The sequence below is a fragment of the Microcebus murinus genome, chromosome 14, assembly GCF_040939455.1.
Source record: "Microcebus murinus isolate Inina chromosome 14, M.murinus_Inina_mat1.0, whole genome shotgun sequence".
NCBI lineage: Eukaryota > Metazoa > Chordata > Mammalia > Primates > Cheirogaleidae > Microcebus > Microcebus murinus.
In genome coordinates this window covers 61,394,077-61,416,630 of record NC_134117.1, presented here as the reverse complement: position 1 = coordinate 61,416,630, position 22,554 = coordinate 61,394,077, and the positions used below count along the sequence as shown (strand labels likewise).

Below are 22,554 nucleotides of genomic sequence, written 5' to 3'. Positions count from 1 at the left end.
GGCTGGAGGAGCTGAAGACAAGCACTGAGAATGCCCCGTCTTTCCTGGGATTGTCCCTGGGGATTGGGGCTGTGTCCACAGGTCTCCTGGGCTAAGAGGGTGCCGGTGCTGGTGGGTTGCAGGGCACCCCGCGGACCCTGCAGGGAGGGAGCAGAGGGCACAGCCAGGGTCGAGGGGGACAGTCACTCCAGCTGCAACCTCCCCTGGGTCGAGTGGAGCAGAAATCAAGTTGAAGTCCTGAATGGAGATGGCTGAAACGTGGCCTTTCTACCTGCCCCCCTCTGCACCCACGATCCCTGGAGAACACGGGAGTGAGGATGGTGCTCTTGCCTTAGTCGTTCATCTCAGCCCCCTCTCTGGTTCTAATTCAGGAAGGACACAATGTGCAAGAGGAGAGTACAGTGGTGAACGGACATATCTTCAGGGCCAGGAACACTTTCTCACTCCCCACACTTCTCTGACTGCTAATCAGAGTCTACAGTGCCACCAGTTAGGCCCATTGCCTTAACATAGGCCTTGTCCCTTATTTAAATGCAAAACGTCCAGGGGTGTGGTTAAGTGTGACTGGTCACTCACACCTTCCTCGTCCTTTCCTAAGAGGTTTAGATGCTGAGAAAAGTGAGAGCACAGCAACCTAAGAGGAGCGAGACCTTGGGCAGGAGGGGAGGGCTGAGAGCAGGTGAGCACCCAGCACACACACTGTCCCCTGGCGGAAGGTCCCGGGGTTCAGATCTGCCCATGTAATGCACCATGCCCCATCAGCACAGCCCACCAGGCCCTGCTCGGGTTGGGCAGCTCCGACCCTGGAGCTCTTGGTCATGGCGGCCAGGAGGGACGCCCACCCTTGACACATCTATCCACCTTTTTACCAAAATCTCAGTCACTGCGCACCTACACTGTGCCGGTCCCCAGGCTGGGTGCAGGGAACACAAAGATTCAGACACCCCAGTGATGTTCCCAGGGAAAGAGAAACGCCCCAGTGCAGTGACAGGAATGCTGAGAGGGGAGCAGGCAGCAGGAGAGGCAGCTGTTTCTTTTCTTTAAATTTCTGTTTAATTTTTCATTGTTCATTATTTTCAAATGTACACAAAAATAGAATCAACAGTGTAACAAACTCCCTGAAGCCAAGACCAAGCCCTAAGTATTTTTATCAGTATTATGTCATTTTTATTATTATTTTTATCAGTATTATGTCATCTATCTCTTCCATGTTTTTGGACAGAGGATTTTAAAACAAGTTCAAGATATCACACATTTCACCCATAAATCCTCCTGCATCTCTGATACGAGCCTTTCTCAGTCACCGCCACAGTAGCGACCCTGACTCCCAGCAGCATACCTGGGCCCTGCCTCGCTCTCCTGCCCCTTGGGACATCACTTGCCCCAGAACGGAATCCTCCATCCTACATCTGTAGGAGTCTCCCCAAGGACCTGCGACCTCGGGCCATGACACATCAGGGGTTGCAGACCTGAGCCCGCCAGCAGCCCCCAGCTACAGATTCCTGGACCCCCCAAAGTGTGGCCAGGCAAAAGCCATGGGAGGTCAAAGAAGACAGTATTGTGCTGTGCCGCAGGTAGGGGTGGCAGCTGAAAAGCCATTTGGAAACGTAGTCGTGCTCTGTGGCACACTTGCTGCTCTCTTCTCAGTTTCTGCCCTCCTGTGACTGAGGCTTCATGACGAATGCACACTCTTTCCTGGCTCCTATCTGCTGTCCCCAATGACAATTGGCCCCGCAACCCAGAACCACCAGGGATCCAAGGCTTCGTCCAACCCATGCACTAGGGGGGAATGGAGTTGGTGCCATTTGCCTGTGGTGTGGCTGCCAGTCTAACCACTGCGGGTGGCATCCTCCCAAATCATAGCGTCAGGAAGAATCCCCCATGGGCTAGGTCTCAGTCAGAACCAAGGGCTTCTCCCCAAACCTCCAGAGTTCTCACCCAGGCTGCCGGAATGGCAACCCAGCCACCGGAACAGGGACAGGCCCAGGCCTCTTCCCAAGGGCCACCAGCTGCCCAGGGACTTCCCCTCTGCCAGGCTCTTGTCCCTGTGCTCATGGTTGTAGAAGGGGCAGGCAGCCTGCTTCTCCTGCCTCCTTCCCTCTGGCGTCTCCCCTCAGCTTCATTCTTCTTCTCTGAAGCTGGCACAGGCACAGGGAGCAGAGCACAGAGGACGGCGGCTGTCCGTGGGGCCAAGAGTCGCTTTGTCATGTTGAAACCCATTTCCAGGGGTTGGGGCGACACAACTCTTCCACGTGTTGCTCACTGTGGTCCCATCAGGAAACTCTGGGATGTGACCTCATGTTCTCCATAAAGGGCCTATGAAATCGTCTCCAAGGCAGGGACAGGACTAGACACTGACCCCGAAGGCAGGAACTCCTTTCCTAAGGAGAGGGTCCCCTGGAGGAAACCGGGATCTGCTCTGCCGTTTCTCCCTTTCGAGATGCAGGTGGTCTTCATTTCCCACATCCCTGGCCCACATGGCCCCAGATCCTTGGTCACATCCAGCCCTGTCCCCAGTGTCTCCAGATGTCCTGCGGCTGCACCCGGGGCGCGTGGCTGCGTGTGGCTTCTCCGCATCTGCACACAGCAGCGTGGACAAGCTACGCGGCACCCAGGCCCTGCCTGACTTTGTTCACACGCAGGCTCTACGAGGCAGGGGAAGGGAAGCGGCGAAGACTCGGTGCTGCCAAGTGACACACAAGCGACCGCCCAGACCTGCCGGCCCAGCCCACCCGCCTCTCCCTTTCCTTCCAGTGACTGACCGCTCAGGCCTAGAGGGCTGCGCAGCCGGCCCCACGCCCAGCGCCTTTCTGGGCCTGGACAAGGAAGACGAAGGCCCAGGGAACAGAGCGGATGCCTCCTGGGCCGAGACACTCTGCTGCTCTCCACCTGCCGAGAGCCGAGGGGAACAAGCGGGATGTCCTTGCCGAAGGGACTCCTGTGTACTCTGTGCACAAGGTGGCCCGCAGGGAGTGTGTCCAACCGCAGTCAAAACCTGCTCATGGAACAGACAGCGTTACACAGAGGGGACTCGAATGCGCCTGCGCACTGGGGCGCCGCAGCCTAAGACGCTGAGGGCACGAGGACAGTGACTGCGACAAACCAGCCCGAGCAGGAGGACTACATCTCATGTCAGGTCTCCTCTAACCAGGGGCCAGGGACGCCCCCAGTGTCCTGCGGCTCCAGCAGTGCCAGGGAACACCCACAGGAGGCAGCTCCTTCCCGTAGCCGGACTCAGCCTCTGATCCGGCTGCTAGGAGGGTTTGGCGACCTAGGGAAAGCGTGTGTTCCCTGGGTGGGGGCTCTAAGGGTGAAGATTCTGCCAGTCTGGGGACGGGGGTATCTGGCGAGGGGGCGTGACACACACCCAAAGGGAGAGCAGGACTCAGCTAAAGATTCTCTCTGCTGCTCTTAGGCTTGGAGAAGAGGAAAATAGGGGAAATACCTTCCTTTAACAGAAAACAAAAGGCTTAAATGAATAAAAACAAATATGTTTAAATCTGAGACGCGTCAGGGCTGCCATGAGTCACAGCACTGCGTGCAAACGGAAACGCAGAGAAAAGCACCGAGAGTGGCAGGGCGGCGCCTCTGCCCGTCCTCCCCACGCCCCACTAGCACCGGCCGAACAGGGACCAGCCCAGGCCTCGCACAGCGTGGCTGCTCTTCAGTGCCCGGCGCCAAGCCGGGGCCTCGCTCCCAGGACAGGCCTCCCAGGGCCCAGCCTGCCAGGGGAGCCACGGGGACCAGGCTGGGTCTGGGAAGCCACAGAGTCCCTGAGCCAGAAGATCCTTCTTCAGCTGGAGGGTGAGAAGCAGCCGGAGCGACCCTGGCCCTCTCCCCAGGGTGGACGGCCCAGCACACTCGGGGCAGCCGCGCAGACGGTCACTGAGCATCTACTGAGCCCCCGACAGGCCTGGGCTCTCCATGACACGTGAGGAGGACGGAGCTCCTTCCCCAGAAGCCAACAGATCTGAGGCCTGCGGTCTGGGCCAGAAAGGAGGCAGAAGGTCCCAGCAAGGGGCGCCACCAAAGCGGAAGTGCTGCTCCTTCAGAGATGCCCCAGGGCGAACACCAGCCCTGTCTCCCAGGGCCGCCCAGCTTACCGTTCTGAAAAGAAATGTAAGTGGTTTGTCAGGTTATAGACAAACGCTGCCAGTTAACAATGAGAACAAGGTGAGAAGGTGGATAGACAGCCACCCCCAAGAAATAAAGCCAAACACTGTCCAGCATGGGACCCCACCTACTTGCCAGGGGGAGCCACCCTGGGCTCTCAGCGTCACCCAGCCCATGTGCACACAGAGCATGCCAGTCACATGAGTGCCAGTGTTTACAAGTTTTGAAAGCAAACAAATTGCTCTGAGAACACTACTCTTACTGAAAGACCAGAATTTTCCCTGTGGGTCCTTGATATGTGTTGAACTGTATCTGCCCACAGTGCCTATGTTGAAGTCCTAATCCCTATGTCTCAGAATGGGACCTTATTTGGAAATAGGGTCACCCCAGATGTGCTCAGTTATGATGAGGCCACTAGGGTGGTCCTAGTCCTTGATAAGGACTGGGGTCCTTATTACAAAGGATGCAGACGTGCACTGGAGGAAGGGGAGGGGATGGCATGTGATGGGACACAGGGAGGAGACGGCCACCCACTAGCCAAGGAAGGGGCCTGAGAGACCCTTCCCTCAGCACCCTCGGGAGGAACCAGGCCTGCCCGCTGGGACTGCCAGACAGGCAGTGGGAATGCAGAGCACAGAGGCAGCGAATCCTGGGCTCGGAATCCAGATCCTGTCCCCACCCCAGAGGCTTCTATGCGGAGAGCTGAACTCCTGGCGTCACACGAGGCTCTGCACTGGGAGGCCTGGGCCCTGGGAGGTCACGGAGCAGCACTGCGGGAGGCAGACTGAGCACCAGGAGACAAGGGACACACGTGTCTCAGTGCGCACGCGGATGTGCGAGCACATTCTCCTCAGGATGGAGACCCCACCCAGGGAGGCACAGACACTTCTGTACCACCTGGAGGGACAGAAAGGGCGGGACCTGGGCCCTGGAAGAACCGGCTATGGGATGGGAGAAGAGGATTCTGTTGAGGGCAATGAATGATTGCCAGGGAGAGTGATTCACTGGGGAAGACAAAGTGACCCCCAGGGGGCTCTCTGTGGAATCTGAATGAGTCTTAAGGGCAAAACATCATCTTTTAAATGAGTCTGGGCAGATGTGCTGAGACTCCCAGTCTCCTGGGGAGGGGAAGAAAAGGAACAATTATTCTCCTTGGCGGGTCTGGGTCTTAGGCAGATGCAGAAACTTGCACTCCTCTGGGGGAGACAGTGGGGAGGGTGAGGTCAGAGAGACCTGGAGGCTTCTTCAGCTCAGCCTGTCAAAGTGCCACAGTTTGGAGCATCAGTTTCTGAGCCTCAACAGTCGCAAAGGTAAAGGCAGAAGTTAGCCCAAAATGGACGACTGCTGCAATTTTTATTAAACTACACTAGATGGTGATATCATAGAATTAACTCAAAGACCTTCTTAACAAACTCCTCTCAAAACTCAGGGCTGGGAAGAACAGTTCTCCTTCTAATGCACACACAGGCTTTCTATAACTCAGCAGTGAGGCCTGTTTATATATTCTGTCTTCTTTGCGTCCACTACTAGTAATCTCCAAGCTATGGATTGTGCATTGTTTTAGTTTTCACTGGCAAGCATGTTTCAATACTTTGATTTTTTGTTCTCATTACTTCTTGCTAATTTTAAGTAAATTTTCATTAATTGCTAGAACAGCTCACAGACTCGGGGAAACCCGTGACCCTGCTGGCTTATCACAAAGAACGTTTTATATGATGCCAATAAACAGCCAGCTGAAGGGATACATAGGGCAAGGCCTGGAATGATCCCAAGCACAGGAGCTTCTGTCCAGATGCAGTTGGGGTGAGCCGCCCTCCTGGCATGTGGGTAAATTCTGATTCATCTCCCTGGAAGCCTTGAACTATCCATATGCTCCCTTAACCTTGTCCTTTTGAGCCTCTTCATTGAGACTCAAGGGAGACTTCATGGGACAGGCATGATTGACAACCATGGAAAAATGTGACTGGACAAGAAGGATCTGATCTAGACTATTAGAATGAGTGGAAAAACCCAGCAAAGCCTGTTCCTAGATCCTACTCGGCTCTCCGGGCAGCTTTCCTTCTGTCTGAGAATGGGGCAGGACCCTCTCTGGAATGAGGGTCTTATGACTGAGAAGCAGATTAGCATCCTGCCTTGGCAGGTGAGAGGAGGACGGGAGAGGGTGGTTCTGTTTCCTGAGGCCTACTTCTGGGGTTTAAATCCCCCAACATTGTAACAAAAGACTGTAACAAGGGCTTTGGAAGCCACAAGCCAGGAATCCGGAACAGAAAGCGACAGGTACACATCATAGTATCACAGTGTCCTATAGATGTGTAACTTTTGAACCTTTCATATTTCAACTATACCTTTTCCAACTCCAGATATGTCCAGAGACAAAATACTTACCACTGTGCTCCAATTGCCTGTAGTGTTCAGGACAGTAACATGCTGCACAGGCTCATGGTGTTACCGAAAGCTCAGCACTTGACCTCGAGGCCCTGACAGAAGAATGAAAACAGTGGTTTGACAGAAAGAAAGAGAAGTTCATTACTTTGCCAACAAAGGAGGAAAAAGGGTAGACATTCTCATCTCAAAGTCCAAGTTTCCTCCACACCAGCAGAACAGAGAGCAGAGCTTTTAAAGGGAGGGCCCTCAGTGCTTGGCTATTGTGGTTAACTCTACTCATTGTCCACCTCTGCCTAAGACAAAGCCTGCGCTCTCCACCCACCTGGGGAGCTGGTGCCAGCCTGGGGTATCTGTGGGAGCTCCTGAAACACAAAGAAAAACCACTCACCTGCCCCTCCCAACCCCTGTGCTGAAGCAGGGATGCAGGTTTTAGTTCTCAAAAAGGAGTGGAGGAGGTTTTCAAGAGATGGAAAATATTTTTGCCATTTTTCTCAGGCCATTCTCTCTGTTACAATATCCCAGGTGCATTTGCCTACAGCATATAAGGTATGTAGTGGCTACACCATCCAGTTTGGTGTGAGTGCCCTCTGTGTTGTTTTCACAATGATGAAATCAACTAATGATGCATTTCTCAAAAAATATTCTTGTCATGAAAGGATGCATGATTGTATAAAGCATTGACAGGCTCAGATTTTGGTTTCAGAAACTAAAATCAGGAGAGCATTTCTCCTCTAACATTCCAGCTATCTCACCTACCTGCACTAGCTGCACCTTGTTCATCGGAGAGATTCGTCACTTCTCTACTGACACAGAAGATGACCCATATGGCCAGTGTCTCAGTCCGTCCGGGCTGCTATAATAAAATGCCCTAAGCTGGGTGGCTTATAAAAAACAAAAACTTTCTCACAGTCCTGAAGGCTGCAAAGTCCAAGATGAAGGAAGATGTGTTGTCTGGTGAGAGCCCTCATCCTGGTTCATCAGTTGCACCTTCTCGCCGCGTCTTCAAATGGTCGCAGGGTGCCGGGATCTCTGGGCTTCCTAAATAGGGGCTTGAATTCTATTCACGAGTGTTCTGCTCTCATGAACTACGCACCTCCCAGATGCTTCACCACTCAACAGCCTCACCTTGGGGGTTCGAATTTCAAAATATGGACTTTGGAGAAACACCCACATTCAGTTCCTTGCACCTTGTGTCTTAGTCAGGGTTCTCCAGAGAAACAACCAATAGGGTGTGTGTGTGTGTGTGTGTGTGTGTGTGTGTGTGTGTGTGTGTGTGTGCGTGGAGAGAGAGAGAGAGAGAGAGAGAGAGAGAGTTTGAGAGACAGAGAAAGAGAGAGGGAAAGAGAGAGAGAGGAGGGAGAACAGAGATTTATGTTAAGGAATTCCCTCATGTGTGTATAAAAGCTGACAGGTCCCAATTGCGCCAGGTAGGACATGAGGCCAGAGACTCAGGGAAGAGGTCATGGTGCAATTCAAGTTCCAAGGCCATGTCCTGGCAAAATTCCTTTTTGAAATGGGAAGGGGCCAAGGGCCTCCACTCAGTTGGCCTCTAGTAGCTGACAAAGATAAGGGAACAGAGTCTCCGCTAGAGCCCCCAGAAAGTAGCAAGGCCCTACTATCATCTTGGTTTCAGCCCAGTGAGAGCCGTTTCAGACCTGTGATCTCCAGAATGGTAAAATAAATGTGTGCTATTTTCAGCCTCTGTATTGGTGGCCATTTGTTCCAGCAGTCCTAGAAAACCAGCAGCCTCTGTATTTGTGGCCATTTGTTCCAGCAGTCCTAGAAAACCAGCACAGGGAGGGGCTGGAAAGAATGGGGGGAAGCTGAGGACAGCAGTGCCGGTCTGGCCCTCGTTAAGGAGCGTGGGCACGGGAGCAGAGAGGGCTGGGCAGAGGGAGTATAGGTCAGCTGCACATTTCCAAGAATGTTTCTGGCCAGGCCAATGTGGAGTCCCCAAGCCAGAAATCCTGCCTCTCACAGGAATACACCTGTATTAGAATCCCTGCTGTGCCGGTCCATGGCTGAGAGCAGTTCGTAGGAGGCTTGGTCTCAGCACCATACACATGTGGATCCCCAAGGGCAGCAGCTGGGTTGTCTACCGTGTGCCCTAAGTAGCCTCCCTGATCTGACCCAGGATCTTCAGTTTTAAAACGAAGACAGCCCTGGGAAAACTGGGATAGCTGGTCACCCTATCCCTGAGATTGGAGACCTGATGTGAGCACCTTCACGCCCAACATCTTTCTTATCTCTGTGACGCCCTCTTGGAATAGATTTTTGCTTATGGTGACAGTTTACGGCTAGAAGACATTCTCACCACCTACCCTGGAGCCCATTTCCCCACCCTTCCCGATCCATCCGGATTAGACAGGGTGCGAAGTTTCCAATTTAGTCCTTTGTTTTACTTCCACACTTCTCCCATAAAGAATCTGGGCCAACTGCTACGTCCCTGACCCTTCTCATCATGAGATTTGGAGCACTGGCTAGCAACATGCCTACTTTAGCTCTTGCCACAAGGGTCTCTGTTTCCACTATGGGAAAAGCAAATACTGGTTCCAAGCTCATTTTCTTATGGTTCCAGTCAGCCACTCAATGCACTTCTCACCTTCGACAGAAACATGAGTGGTCATTTCTACTTTATAAAGTCCTAAGTCTCTTTGATTTGTTCCTGCATCTGTGCCAAACACAGCATCTCTAAGTTTCATAGGGAGATGTGCCCACAGAATATGATTATAGCCATCCTCCTTGTGGTCAAAGTTTTTTCAATGGAAGCAAATTAAGTGGCTCAGTTTTCAACTTGGGACACAAATGGACTCCGAGAAGTCCTTGGATGGGAAAGAGGTAGACAAAACTTGCTATTAGCTCTCAGAACCTTGCATTTGGTGGATCTGATCTAAGTAAAGTGAGCTATACCTACATCCACTTGGACTACTAAGGTCTCCCTTGTTTCATATTTATTTTCCTATTTGTATCTTTTAACTTTTCAGTAATGAAAATATGCTGCTTCTGCATAAACCTTAGTGACTTATTTCTAGTTAAAATAATAAACTATCTTTAAATATGCTTAAATGAAATTAACATAAGGGTTTATGTAGCAGAATTAAAATAGTAAAGATATAATAAATGCAAAATATATAATTGTTAAATATTAGGTTGCCAATAGAGGAATAGGCCCATCAGCGGAAAACAATACAGAGGTCAAGGCCTTACTAACATCACGGAAGCTATACAAACCACTGAGATGTGATACTGTTTCTTCAAGACATGCTTAGCGGGAAGTGAACTAGTGAAAAGAATATAACTACACATCGCACAACACATACACCCAAATACCTCCAGAGTGGAAAAAGCATTCAGTCATTTTAATGAAGCTATCATACCACTAACCTTTTTAGAGCAAAATATAAATAAATAGTTATACTATTGGTAAGTGGTAGAAGATTGTTCAAACAAATAACAATGAAAGTTACAAAAGAAAATCTCAATACATTTGGCCGCAGAGACTTATAGTCAAGTAAACTTAGTCAAAATATAGGAAAAAGCATTAACATTCAAAACTATTAAAAGCATTCTTGTGTGTTTACAGTTAAAGGATGGAATCACTTCACACGGCACCCACCAGGACCAGAAGATTTCTGGGCTTATCTTAGAGGGACAAGTGTTCAGCCTCACCCTCTTACCTGAAGAGAACGTTTGCTCTTCAGTTTTGTGTCATCATTTAATTCACTCGCACCTTAGTGTTCTCACCAACTTACAGGTGTGATCACATTTGCATTCTATGAGGAACTTCATGCTATCAGTATTAGGCACATAGGAGATAGGAGGTAGTTTCTTTCTCCTAGTAAACATTTCTTTCCCCACTGTTTTATAATTTACATCACAAAAGGAGAAACAGAAATATTTCTCCACAGTTAAACACAACTTCAGTATATCACCTTGGTATCACATGTCATTTACAAAGCATAATGTTAACAACACAATCAATTCTCATAGTGAACAAAATTTTGGTGGATACAACAAAATGTGTGTTTAGTGGTACTAAGTATCAGAGCCTCATAGTAACATCTCATTTTTTGTAACTCATTTATTTTTAAAACGCTTTCCTTGTATGATGGTTTTAATGTCACCTAATATGGCTGACTGCATGTCAATATGTCCTTGCCCATGAATACACGATAAATATATTCTTTACTTTTCATTTTTCATTTTTATTATTTTCAGACATGAGGCTTTTCTGTGTCGCCCAGGCTGGACTTGAATTTCTGGGCTCATTTGAGCCTCTGTCTTCAGCTTCCTGAATACATGGGACAAATGTACAGAGTGCTATGTCCAGCTGAAAATAGTGTAATTTGTATAAAACTTTATCAATAAGGACCTTTTCTTACATTCTACATATTCCTCTATCAGCCATTTTTTGCTTCAAGTTTTATGTGAGAGGATTCGAGGACATTTTGCAACACTAAGGAGCACTGTTCATTTAAGAATCTTCAAATCACATGAGGATGAAAAAGCACACGGAAAGTACACAGAGTGCAGACACGGGCAAGGACACGCTTTTGTGCCAACTTCCAAAACAGGAAAAGATGCCCTGTGGTTACATAATGTAACGATCAATATGTCCATCCATACACCTTATGTGAAATTAGGTGTGCACAATTGAAAACAAGTGTATTTTCTTTGTGCTATAACAATATTAAACATGTTGCTCTTCCTCAAATGAAAAAGAAGAAACGATTATGAGACTTTGGGCATAGCAGAGCTAATAGTTACACTTTAAACATGCCATTTCTCCGTGGCTTGTGCTATGCTCTCTGTACTCATGAACACATTATGCAAGCCTTTGCATGGCATGATTGACAAATTTCTTACAGCCATTCAGTCATTTCATTTTTGTGGCTGTGGTTGATTTTGGTTTTGTTTTTAAATAACCGCAAATAGTGATTATTCAAAATAATATAAACAGTCCTTTATTTCTTCTTGGAAATCCTTTAACAACCAGTTTCTTGAATTGCCACTGTCATTTTTTTCTCTTCGTCCTCCATCTTCTCCCACTTCTGCCTCTTTCATCATCTGGCTCATAGTATCTAGGAAATTATACAGAAATAACTAGCCTCTCAGGTTTAGGATAAAACAACTGGTTCTTAATATGTATCAGAACAATCGTGGCAAAATATGAGATGAGTATCCAAAATCATTGCTGTAGAGCAGTGGTCCCCAACCTTTTGTCACTAGGGACTGGTTTCATGGAAAAATGGAACTGGTTTCATAGAAACATTTTTTTCCATTTCCAAAATTTTTTGGAAAAATTTCATGGAAGACAAATTTTATTTCTCCAACTGGGGAGTGGGATAGCTTCGGGATGAAGCAAGTACATTGCATTCATTATATTTGCAGCTGCTCCCCAGCACTAGCATCACCGCCTCGGCTCCCCCTCAGCTCATCAGGCATTACCTTCTCATGGGGAGCACGCAACCTGCATCCCTCGCACGTGCAGCTCACAGTAGGGTTTGTGCTCCTGAGAGCATCCAATGCTGCGGAGCTCAGGCACTCATGAGAGTAACAGGAAGCGGCTGAAAATACAGATGAAGCTTTGCTCACTAGCCCACCACTCACTTCCTGCTGTGCAGCCCAGTTCCTAACTGACCACGGACCCAAACTGGTCCATGGCCAGGGCTTGGGGACCACTGCTGTAGAGCACTAAAGAGAAATCCTAAGAGATAAGCACATTTACGTGAAATGTGTCCACTTTCACGGACTTCTTCAGTGGAAAGGGCCGTTAAAGACAGGCTCCCTCTATATGTCCATCTCCCTCAGAGGCCATGTGATCCATTCTTCCTTTTTACATCATAATATTCCTATTTAAATGTAGACCCTGCTCAGTACATACCCATCTACTCAAAAACAAAACTGTCCTCCTTTGATCTGAACATTTGTTAGGTTCACAGTATACAAAGAGAAACAAGAACAACATACATGAAACAAGACAAACATGAGATCTGGAAAATAGAAAATATGAGATAATTTTCCACTTTTGATGACATGAAATACTCTACTTCATTATTATAAGTCCAGAAAATCTGTATCTGATTGCTACTGGGATAGCAATTCAACTGGAAAACTTTATTAGGTACCTAGTAAAGAAAGCCCAGCATTACTACTTCCTTCCTAAGGGAAGGCAAAGTGATGGCCACCCATTTTTAACTATATTGTCCTATCTCATAATAGGGGGAAACTGTGGGTTTTACTTATGCAAGCTTGGTGTGGAAGGGAGTTGACATGGATGTGATTAATGACTAGAAATCATTAAACACGAGTTCGGTTTCACTGTTTCTCCATCTGCCCCAGTCCCTGTAAGCCCATCAACAACCTCTTCTAGTTTTGCAATGAAGTCTGAAGGCTTCCAGCATTAAAACATTGACATATGAAAGATCCATGTAACTCTGTATCCCACGAGGTTGAATTTTCGTTTGAAATTAGTAGTGCATTTATGCAACATATATGATTTTGACCCTGAATGGCAGTGACTGGCTGGGCAAAGATAAAGTGCTTCTTGAGTGAAATGAATCCAGAACACCCCACAGAATCTCCCATGCTAGAGATCTGAAATTTATCCTTGTGTCCCCCTGACAGATCCTTTGATGTGGCAGATACTCTGCTATCCTGGGTCACTATCCTACCTTGTATTTTTTCTTCTTAAAAAGAAATCAGGCATTTCGCTACAAGGAGACATCCCTCCAGTCTTTTGACTGTGATACTCACCAGGGTATCAGAGATGAATAAAGTCATTAACATTCCCATTCTCTACAGCATTTTATCACTCTTCAGAGAGTCTGGCTCATGTGTTCAAGTGCTCTGCCTGATGGTGAGGGAATTAGGGTAGTTAATCGGCTGAATATCTATAATATTCACATGTAGTAGGTGCTACGTCTAAAGCATTCTGTGAGCCTTAGAGAGGTGAAGCTGTTCAAGTTTTCTAGAACTCATCAGGTAGGGCAAGGCAGACACAGAAATAATAAACTAGACAGTAGCTTCTTACACAGTGCAAATGAAATGCTGGGGAGGAGCAGAGAAAGCAACTGCAGATGCATCCTGAACAGAAGGGGCCGGGGGAGAGACTAAGAAGCATCAACATGGACAGGAGGACCATGGAGAGGTGGGGAAATAACCAAGGACATGGCACCACAGTGAACCAGCATGACGGGGACAGCAAAGAATAAGGACCTCACAAGGTCATTCCTGAATTTTAACACAATCATATAGAAACACTTTCAATAGAATAATCTATAGAAACGATTTCAATAGACTAAAAGGGGAAATAGGAGCTCTACTTGACTAAACGCAGTTACCAGATGAGATTGTATCTTATTCTAGTTATCAATTTAGCAATAGTGTGGATAATTGTACTAAACCCATAGATTCGTTCTTTCAGTATTAGCAGTATGATTTTTAGTAATGTTTATGGAAAAATAACATGACTAAATTGCATAGAAATTTTAAGAGGCAAACTGAGCCATAGAGTACAATAAAAAATCATATCAAAGAAATAAATACCAAGACAAGAGAACTTTGGTTAAAATAATAAACATAATTTAAATGTGATGTATATTCACACACATATCAAATACATGTTTGCTGTGATGGAGATTATAAAAATATTTGAGATGTTAAAATTTATAGGAATGGAATTATATCAATAACAAAATGTTCAAATAATAATGTATTAATAAATGTCACCACTATCTTTGACTCATGGGTTGTAATCAGAATGCAACATTATCTCTCACTGTAACTTTTCAATTACATATTCATGTACTCATCTGCCCCAGGCTGGGAACATGATTCTCGAGTTATAAAAAGCTGTGCTGTTGCTTAAACTGACAAAGCCATGACACAGAATGCCAGCCCAATACAATCATATAAATGCCCGAAAGTCAGCGTCAGTCAGCTGGGCAGTGCTGCAGGCCGGCCACCTGCGGGGAGGGTGGACAGCAGACATGCTCCTTTTCTTCTTCCCTGCTTCATTGCGTACGTCCTCCCTCAGCAGCCTAAACATGGTGGTATGGTTTCTGATCCTGCCACGGTCACAAGGGCAGAGAGTGGTTGAGTTCTTATCTGCCTGGCACTGCTGTGAGGTGATTTTCAGCAGTTTGGATATGGCATTCGTTTTAGAGCTGCCCCTCTCAGGGGCTCTTCCGTGCCCACCCCTGTTCCCACCTGCAACGACCTTGGCCTGAGCAAATGCCCTGCACTCTGGCCTTTCTTTCCTCTGAGCTCCTAAGGACACCAGAGGCCCACGTTGGCTTGTCCTGTTCTGAAGCCTGTTTACACCCTTAACAGGGCCTTTGTCATAGGATCTCAAATAAGTACCCATCCCCACAATGCCTCTCTTGCTCTTTTGCACTTGACCAGCATTTGGTCATCTGTAAACATGCAAATATTCTTTGCAAAAACAAATGCTGAGAGTGCAGACTAGACTCCACTGACTCAAGTCAACTAAGAAAGGGAGGAGAAATATTTGAATGCACAATTCTCAGGCAGATATACAAATGACCAATAGCACAGGAGAAGATGCTCAACATGACCAGTCACTAGGAAAATGATCTAATGGGGATGGCATTAACATTTTGGCAAGAAGAATTTAAATGTCAATGATATAAGATGCCATTTCATATTCAATAGAAGAGCTCTCTCCCTTCACAGAATATTCAATAGAATGAACATAGTCAAAAAGGCAGGCCAAGCCTGATGGCTCCTGCCTATAATCCTAGCACTCTAGGAGGACAAGGTGGGAGGATCGCTTGAGCTCAGGAGTTGAAGGCCAGCCTGAGCAAGAGCAAGACCCCATCTCTACAAAAAACAGAAAAATTACCTGGGCATGGTGGTGTGTGACTGTAGTCCCAGTTAATGGGGAGGCTGAGGCCGGAGGATTGCTTGGGCCCAGGAGTTTCGGTTGCAGTGTGCTATGATGATGCTACTGCATTCTACTGGGCTGACACAGTGAGAGTATGTGTCCACAAAAAAAAGATAAAAGAAAAAAGGCAGACTATAAGAAATACTGCAAAAGATGTATAACTATAAGTGTAAAGTTACAGTTTCTCCACGTCATTTCACTTCCAATTTCTTCCCCTCAAGAACAATTGGAATTCTTTGGCATCTCAAGTCTCATAGGTCAGTCAAGGTTCTGCTAGATTCTTGTGCTCTTTTGCATGAATTTTCAAGATACATTTTGCTCTTTCATATGAGTCCCAAATAAAAAGCAGATATGTAAGAAGTAGAAAATGCAGGAGAGGCATAAAACCACAGTCAATGGGAGAAAATATAAAAATGTTATGTACCTAGATAATGGAAAATCTATTGGCATATAACCCCATTTAAAAGCTTGGTTCTACAGTAGAGAGAATCTGTACATCATAACATGAATATTCAGAACAAGAGAATAAACATTCAGTGAAGGGACAGAGCTCTTCGTCTCAAACACGGTCTAGACCTTTTCCGTTATAGAAACTTTCCATGTCCTCAACTGCTCTAAAGCATTCCTTCTACTCCTCTGAATTAGTCAAAACCTGGCTCTCTCCTGCTGATCCTGCTTTCCCTAAGTCCTCTCAGGTGTAATCTATTCACTCTCACCCCAGCTGTTTCAGGGTGAAGAAGTGAGCTCTTTGTTCCCACCACCACTCCCAGACCATGTCTAACCCCACCTCTTGTCTAAAGCGCTATTCCTTCCAAGTCCAGAACCATTTGACTAGAGACCTATCCAAGTCCCTTCATGCGCCATCTAACAAATACCCTCATTATATTCCCATTCACCAAAGACTTTGGAACTGACCCTGGTCTTCCTCTTCATGCCAAGCCCTGCCTTAATGAATGGGGAACTTCAACATCCAAACCTCTCCACCACACTCCACACCCACACATCTAACTTGAAATCTTTACCAAAGTACCTCAAATCCAACCTGAACAAAACAGAATTCATGGATCCCCCATGATGGTACATGCCTAGAGCCCCAGCTACTCCGATGGCTGAGGCAGGAGAATCACTTGTGCCCAGCAGTTCAAATCCAGCTTGGGAAACATAGCAAGACTCCAGCTCTAAAAAACATTTAAAAACAACCCTCCCCTTGAACTCATGATCTCCCTACTTGCCAGCCTTAGCCCAGCTTAGTCTCCAGGTTCCTCAGGGAGTGGCACCAACAATTGTACATGCATGAGGTGGAAATCTTAAAAAGACCTTTAACTTCCCTCAGCCCTCACAACCAGAACATCACAAAAACACATTGATTCTACAATATACACATCTCTTGAACTCACCATGTTTCTCCATTCCTACTTTCACCAAGCTCATTCAAGCGTCTGTTCTATCATGCCTGGACTACTGCAGTGCTTACTAACTCATCTCACTGAATCTACTCTTACTATTCTCACCCTAGGCTGTAATGTGCATTGTACCCAAAGGAACACTTGTTTTGCCTATTCTAAATTCTTAGCACATGCACACTGGTGGGTGCAAAGCAAATCATCTGTAATATTTCCTGAAAAACCATGTCAGAATGGGAAACCAGTGACACAGGGAATGAGTAAACAATCTTCCCCTTTATACCACTGGTTGTGGTTTTGTAGACAAAGCAATATTGAATTTTTATCGCCACAAATATAACTGTTCTTAGCTCATGGTTAGAATAAAATGAAGACCCAGTTGATGATCAAAGTGCCTCACTGACATATTTAAAGCACTGATATAATGATGCATCTATTATGTTTCTTTCTTTCTTTTTTTTTTTCTTTTTGAGACAGAGTCTCTCACTCTGTTCCCCAGGCTAGAGTGCCGTGGCATCAGCCTAGCTCACAGCAACCTCAAACTCCTGGGCTCAAGCGATCCTCCTGCCTCAGTCTCTCAAGTAGCTGAGACTACAGGCATGGGCCACCATGACCAGCTACTTTTTTCTATATATTTTTAGTTGTCTGGCTAATTTCTTTCCATTTTCTTCAGTAGAGATGGGGTCTTGCTCTTGCTCAGGTCTCAAACTCCTGAACTCAAATGACTTACCTGCCTCTGCCTCCCAGACTGCTAGGATGACAGGCATGAGATATTATCTTTCTTTCTTGGAGGGATATTTCTGGTGAACAGAGGGCCTACAGCTTTTACCATTTTCAAGTGCCTATTTAGGAATATTATATATTTATGTTATTTTAATAAATGAAAAAATAAACATAGAACAATATTTTCATTATCCTTAGAAGGACTCTTCTTTCCTATGCAATGGCAGATTGAGTGTCTGGACTCAGTTTCCCTGTATTACTGTAGATCATAACTTCAAGCTATAACCCAAATGATGAAACTAATGGAACAGAAAAGCCTCCCAACACCAACATTTAACAGAGAAAGTACAATCTAATATATAAAGGAATAAATATCCTGGCTGAAATGGAAGAAATACAATAGAAAATTGCTTTTAAGCCCCAAGAAATTTCATTGTTCCTCTGAAAGAAGGAAGACTGAAATCAATTAGGAAATGTGTGAGCAAGAGAGAAAACTTAAAATCATTTTAATCTAGTTCTGAGTACTCCCTGGAGAACCTGGGTGAGCCACTCTAAATACAGAAATCCACAGTCCAGAGTACTGAAGTGCTTCAAGGAGCAACCATGACAGTGTGGGAGTCTGAAATTCATGGACAGCGTAAAGTAAGCAAGCTCAGAAAGTAGGCTCTTTTTTAGCCCATGTGAAAAGGCTAAGAATTTACTTCGGCACTTGCTGAACTCATGAAGTCATAGTTAACATCTCACAAGCTAATTCTGACCTAAGAGAATGCTCTATTTTTGTTATTCAGAGAATAACATTTAGAATACTATTTACAATAAATCACTTCAGTTCTACCTGAAATAAGACAAGCAAAAGTAAATGCTAGTAACTTACAATCAGAAGCATCTCTGAAAGAGACACTTGACCCATGATTTCACACGTGGAAAGGATGAAAATTAGCTATTACCTTTTCACTGCTTCCAAATCCGGTTAGCATCTGCTTTACTATTTTAGGTGCATTATCAAAATCCCTGGAAGCACCTAAAGTAAAATAAATTTCAAAACAAATAACTCAATTTAAATAATGTCTTTAAACCTACAAACACTATTTTTGAACTAAAGCCATTCTTTCCAGCTACCTGTGGTCATGGGGTCCATTCCAAACACAAGCTCGTCCGCCACTCTTTCTCCCATGCTAACACATGTCTGTGCAAGCAGCTGGGCTCAACAGCATTCCATCTGTCATGCTCAGGCAACACAAGGACTTGGATAACTGAAAAATAATCAGATGATAACTAAAGAAGGACCTTCACGTACAGTTCTGAAATAGTGACATTAGAAACCACAATGATCATTTGGCTCTCACTAAAGTAAACACTTACTACCATAATGCTGACTAATGAAAGACACTAAGAGAAATGACTATCAGATGACTGATGGCAAAACAAGCAATGTAGACAACAAAAAATAATTGCTTACATAGCAAAAATGCATTTTTAAAACAATAAGTGCATAATATGGCAATAGCACTGTCTTCTCCTTAGTTATATAGAAATGTTTAAGATATTTACAACTGGAAAGACATGATGAGGAAACCTTTACTAAGTGAGAAAAATCTTAGAAAAACTATTGAATCCATTATTAGGACACATAATTTCTCTCTTTTGGGGGAATTGAGCATTTAGACATTTAAGCCTTATAGCTTGCTGCCATTAATCAATTAAATTTTGTAACACACATATGTAACATGAAATATATTAAATCCTTATAATAGTCTTTTTAATATATATTACTTTAAAACATTTTTAAAAGAAAATGGGCAGAAATCACTCCACAACACATATAATATATATTATAAGTCTAAATAATACTCTTTATTAAGAGAAAAAAAATCCACAAATGCCTCTATGTGATTTCAAGAGGCTTCAAGGAAGTTAAAGAAGAAGGTATTTAAAAACATAAGAAGTAGGTGAATTCTTTTTATAAATGTTTTTATCAGCAATTGCCTACATAACCTTCTGGAGGGCTTGATTTGAGAACAAAACAAGAAACTACAAAAAATTTGCATGTCCAACGGTTGGCCCTCATGTCATGGTTGTAGCTTTGTTGATAGGTGTCGCATCTTCTGTGCAATATGCAATAATAGCACCACCAGATTGGTGTGATGGTTTGATTTTGGTTATCAATTTCCACACTTCCTCCCTCAGACCCTCTGCTAAATATTTAATTGAGCAAAATACTGCATTAAAAGGGAGCATTTCAATCAATGAAACCCATTTTCCTTTGCAAATCAAATACAGTCAGACCTCCTTATCCATGGGTTCCTCATACATCGATTCAACCAACTGGGGATTGAAAATATAGGGGGAATCAGTAAAAAACATACAAATAAAATACAGGAGATGGCGGACAAATAACACTGCCAGACAGAGGGTCTCTGCAGAAAAGACAGATTCTAGCAGAAACTAGAGGAAAGAAGCAAGAAGACGAGCATACAGCGGACAAGGGCCGGAAGGAGGGGTACCTGAGACCCCGGGAGACTCCACCGGAGGAGGCTGCAGAGGAGAACTGGAGGCTGAGACCACCAGAGCAGCCCGGAGACCAGTGGCAAGAGTAGGTGGTTTTGCTGTTTCCCCTCCCCTGCATTCGGGACTGCTGGTGGGCTCCCCAGCGGGTGGAGAGACCTGCGGACACCAGCCCAGAGACTGCCGCCGCCTGCCAACGGTGAGCCTGTAGCAGACGTGGCACCAGGTTCCCAACTTCCTCCGGGCACCTCCGTGTGCATGGACCCGAGCCGCGCGGCAGGCGCCATATTGCCTCCTCCCCCCCTCCGCCGACCCTACCCGCGGCTGCCCAGAGAGACAATACAGCCACCAGCCGGAGGCACCTCCAGGGAACGGGACCTTCCCATTTGGGACCCCGCCCGCCCTCCCAGGTGCTGCTGACACCCGGTTCCTAGGAAAACGGTGCCAACTCAGAGGCTGAGAGACATAGACCCAGCTTGGGCTCCCTGTGGGTGAATTAGGTCCGGAAATCCTCTCCCTGGTGGGAATACAGTTTGAACTCTGGGACCCAGAGGTCGGACCTGCAGACCAGATCCCCTGCACCGAGGGCTAGCATTGCCCGGGGCACAGAAGGGTTATACGTGAACAGCCTACTGAGGTGTGTGTGCCTCCAGGGGCGGATCGGCATCCTAGAGGGCAACCCTCCTCCCAGGAGGAGGCCGTGCGCCCAACCCAGGTGGCGTTCCTGTGCAGTGAACCTCCCCGCCGGCATCACAGTCCGGGGAGGCCTGGTGGCTTGTGGTCTGGCCTGCTGGCAGAGGCCCAGGAGTAGCTGCGGAGTTGGGGAGGGTGGAAAGAAGCGAGGCCTGCTGCAGACTGCGGGTCTCAGACAGCCCTACCCCCACACCCAGACTTTCTGGCTGAGCGGGACCATTCCAGCCCCACCCTGACAGCTTTCCCTGGAAGCAGAGAACAGAACTTTGACCCCTGCTAACGGCCTGAGGGCAGGCTTACCCAACCCAGCTCCGCTCAGAACGAGAGCTGATAACAGGACTCAAAATCAACACCATAGCCTGTTCCTCCAAGCAAACGCCACCTACTGACAGGGACGGCATCTTGCACAGCCTTTCCACGGCACCCACTGACTCAATATACAGGGAGTGGTCCAATTTCACCCACAGGCACCACCTAACGCCTCAGAAACTAAACAAGGTGTGTGAATACCCAAACAATAACCTAAGGAAAGAAACAACAACTGATCGACATGGGAAGAAATCAGCGAAAGAACTCAGGAAATATGAAGAACCAAATGGAAAACACAACCACAAAGAGGAGCACCAGCCCCCTAGAAACGGACACCGACCAAAATCAGGCAACCAATATGACAGAAGAGGAATTTCGTATGTGGAACATAAGAACACTCACCCAGCTGCAACAACAACTCAATAACCAACACCAAGAAACCACAAAAAGTCTCCAGGATATGAGAAAAGAAATAGACACATTGAAGAAAAGTGTAACCGAACTCCTGGAAATGAAGAATCAATTCAAGGAACTACAAAATACAGTGGAAAGTCTCAAGAACAGGGTAGATGAAACAGAAGAAAGAATCTCAGAGCTTGAAGATAACACCCTCCAATTAAATAAATCAGTCACAGAAATAGAGCAGAGAAACAAGAGAAAAGAGCACAGCCTACAAGAGCTGTGGGATTATGTGAAGAAACCTAATGTGAGGGTCATAGGGTTACAAGAAGGGGAAGAAGACAACACTCAAGGGTTGGACAAGCTGTTTGAAGATATAATAGAGGAAAATTTCCCAGGCCTTGCTCAAAATCTTGATATACAAGTTCAAGAAGCTCAGAGGACCCCTGGGAGATTCAACGCAAACAGGAAGACGTCACGACATGCAGTCATCAGACTAACCAAAGTATCAACTAAAGAGGCCCTTCTAAGAGCTGTAAGACAAAAGAAGCAAGTAACATACAAGGGAAAGCCAATTCGAATAACATCAGACTTCTCTAATGAGACTTTACAAGCAAGGAGAGACCGGGGCCCCATTCTCACTCTTTTGAAACAAAACAATGCCCAGCCTAGAATATTATTCCCTGCAAAACTAAGCTTCGTATATGAAGGAGAAATAAAAACATTCTCAGACAAGCAAAGGCTCAGAGAATTCACCAAGACAAGACCAGCCCTACAAGAAGTACTTAAAACCGCGTTATGCACGGAACATCATAATAATAACCCACGAATATAAAAACAACCAAAACCCAAAGATATTAAAGGCCAGATATTACAATGGCTCAAGACAAAAATCATAGCAACAACATCCAATCCAACAGAATGATCAGTAATCTACCTTACCTATCAGTTCTCTCAATAAATGTGAATGGCTTAAACTCTCCACTCAAGAGACATAGGCTGGCTGAATGGATAAGAAAATACAGGCCAAGTATATGCTGTCTTCAGGAAACACATCTAACCTGCAAGGATGCATATAGACTAAAAATAAAAGGGTGGAGATCAATATTCCAAGCA

The 22,554-nt window shown here is 46.1% G+C and overlaps 1 protein-coding gene and 1 long non-coding RNA gene across 2 annotated transcripts in view; both read right to left on the bottom strand.

Annotated features, from left to right (window-relative positions):
* LOC142875561 (annexin A7-like) overlaps window positions 1-22,554 on the bottom strand; it is a 163,593-nt gene that overhangs the window by 33,902 nt on the left and 107,137 nt on the right. The gene's annotated exons all lie outside the window — the stretch shown is intronic.
* On the bottom strand, window positions 9,845-18,780 carry LOC142875656 (uncharacterized). Its single transcript, XR_012922976.1, has 4 exons — window positions 18,652-18,780; window positions 18,480-18,553; window positions 13,255-13,351; window positions 9,845-11,579 (listed from the first exon to the last, which is right to left on the bottom strand). It is a non-coding gene; the product is annotated as an uncharacterized LOC142875656 (long non-coding RNA).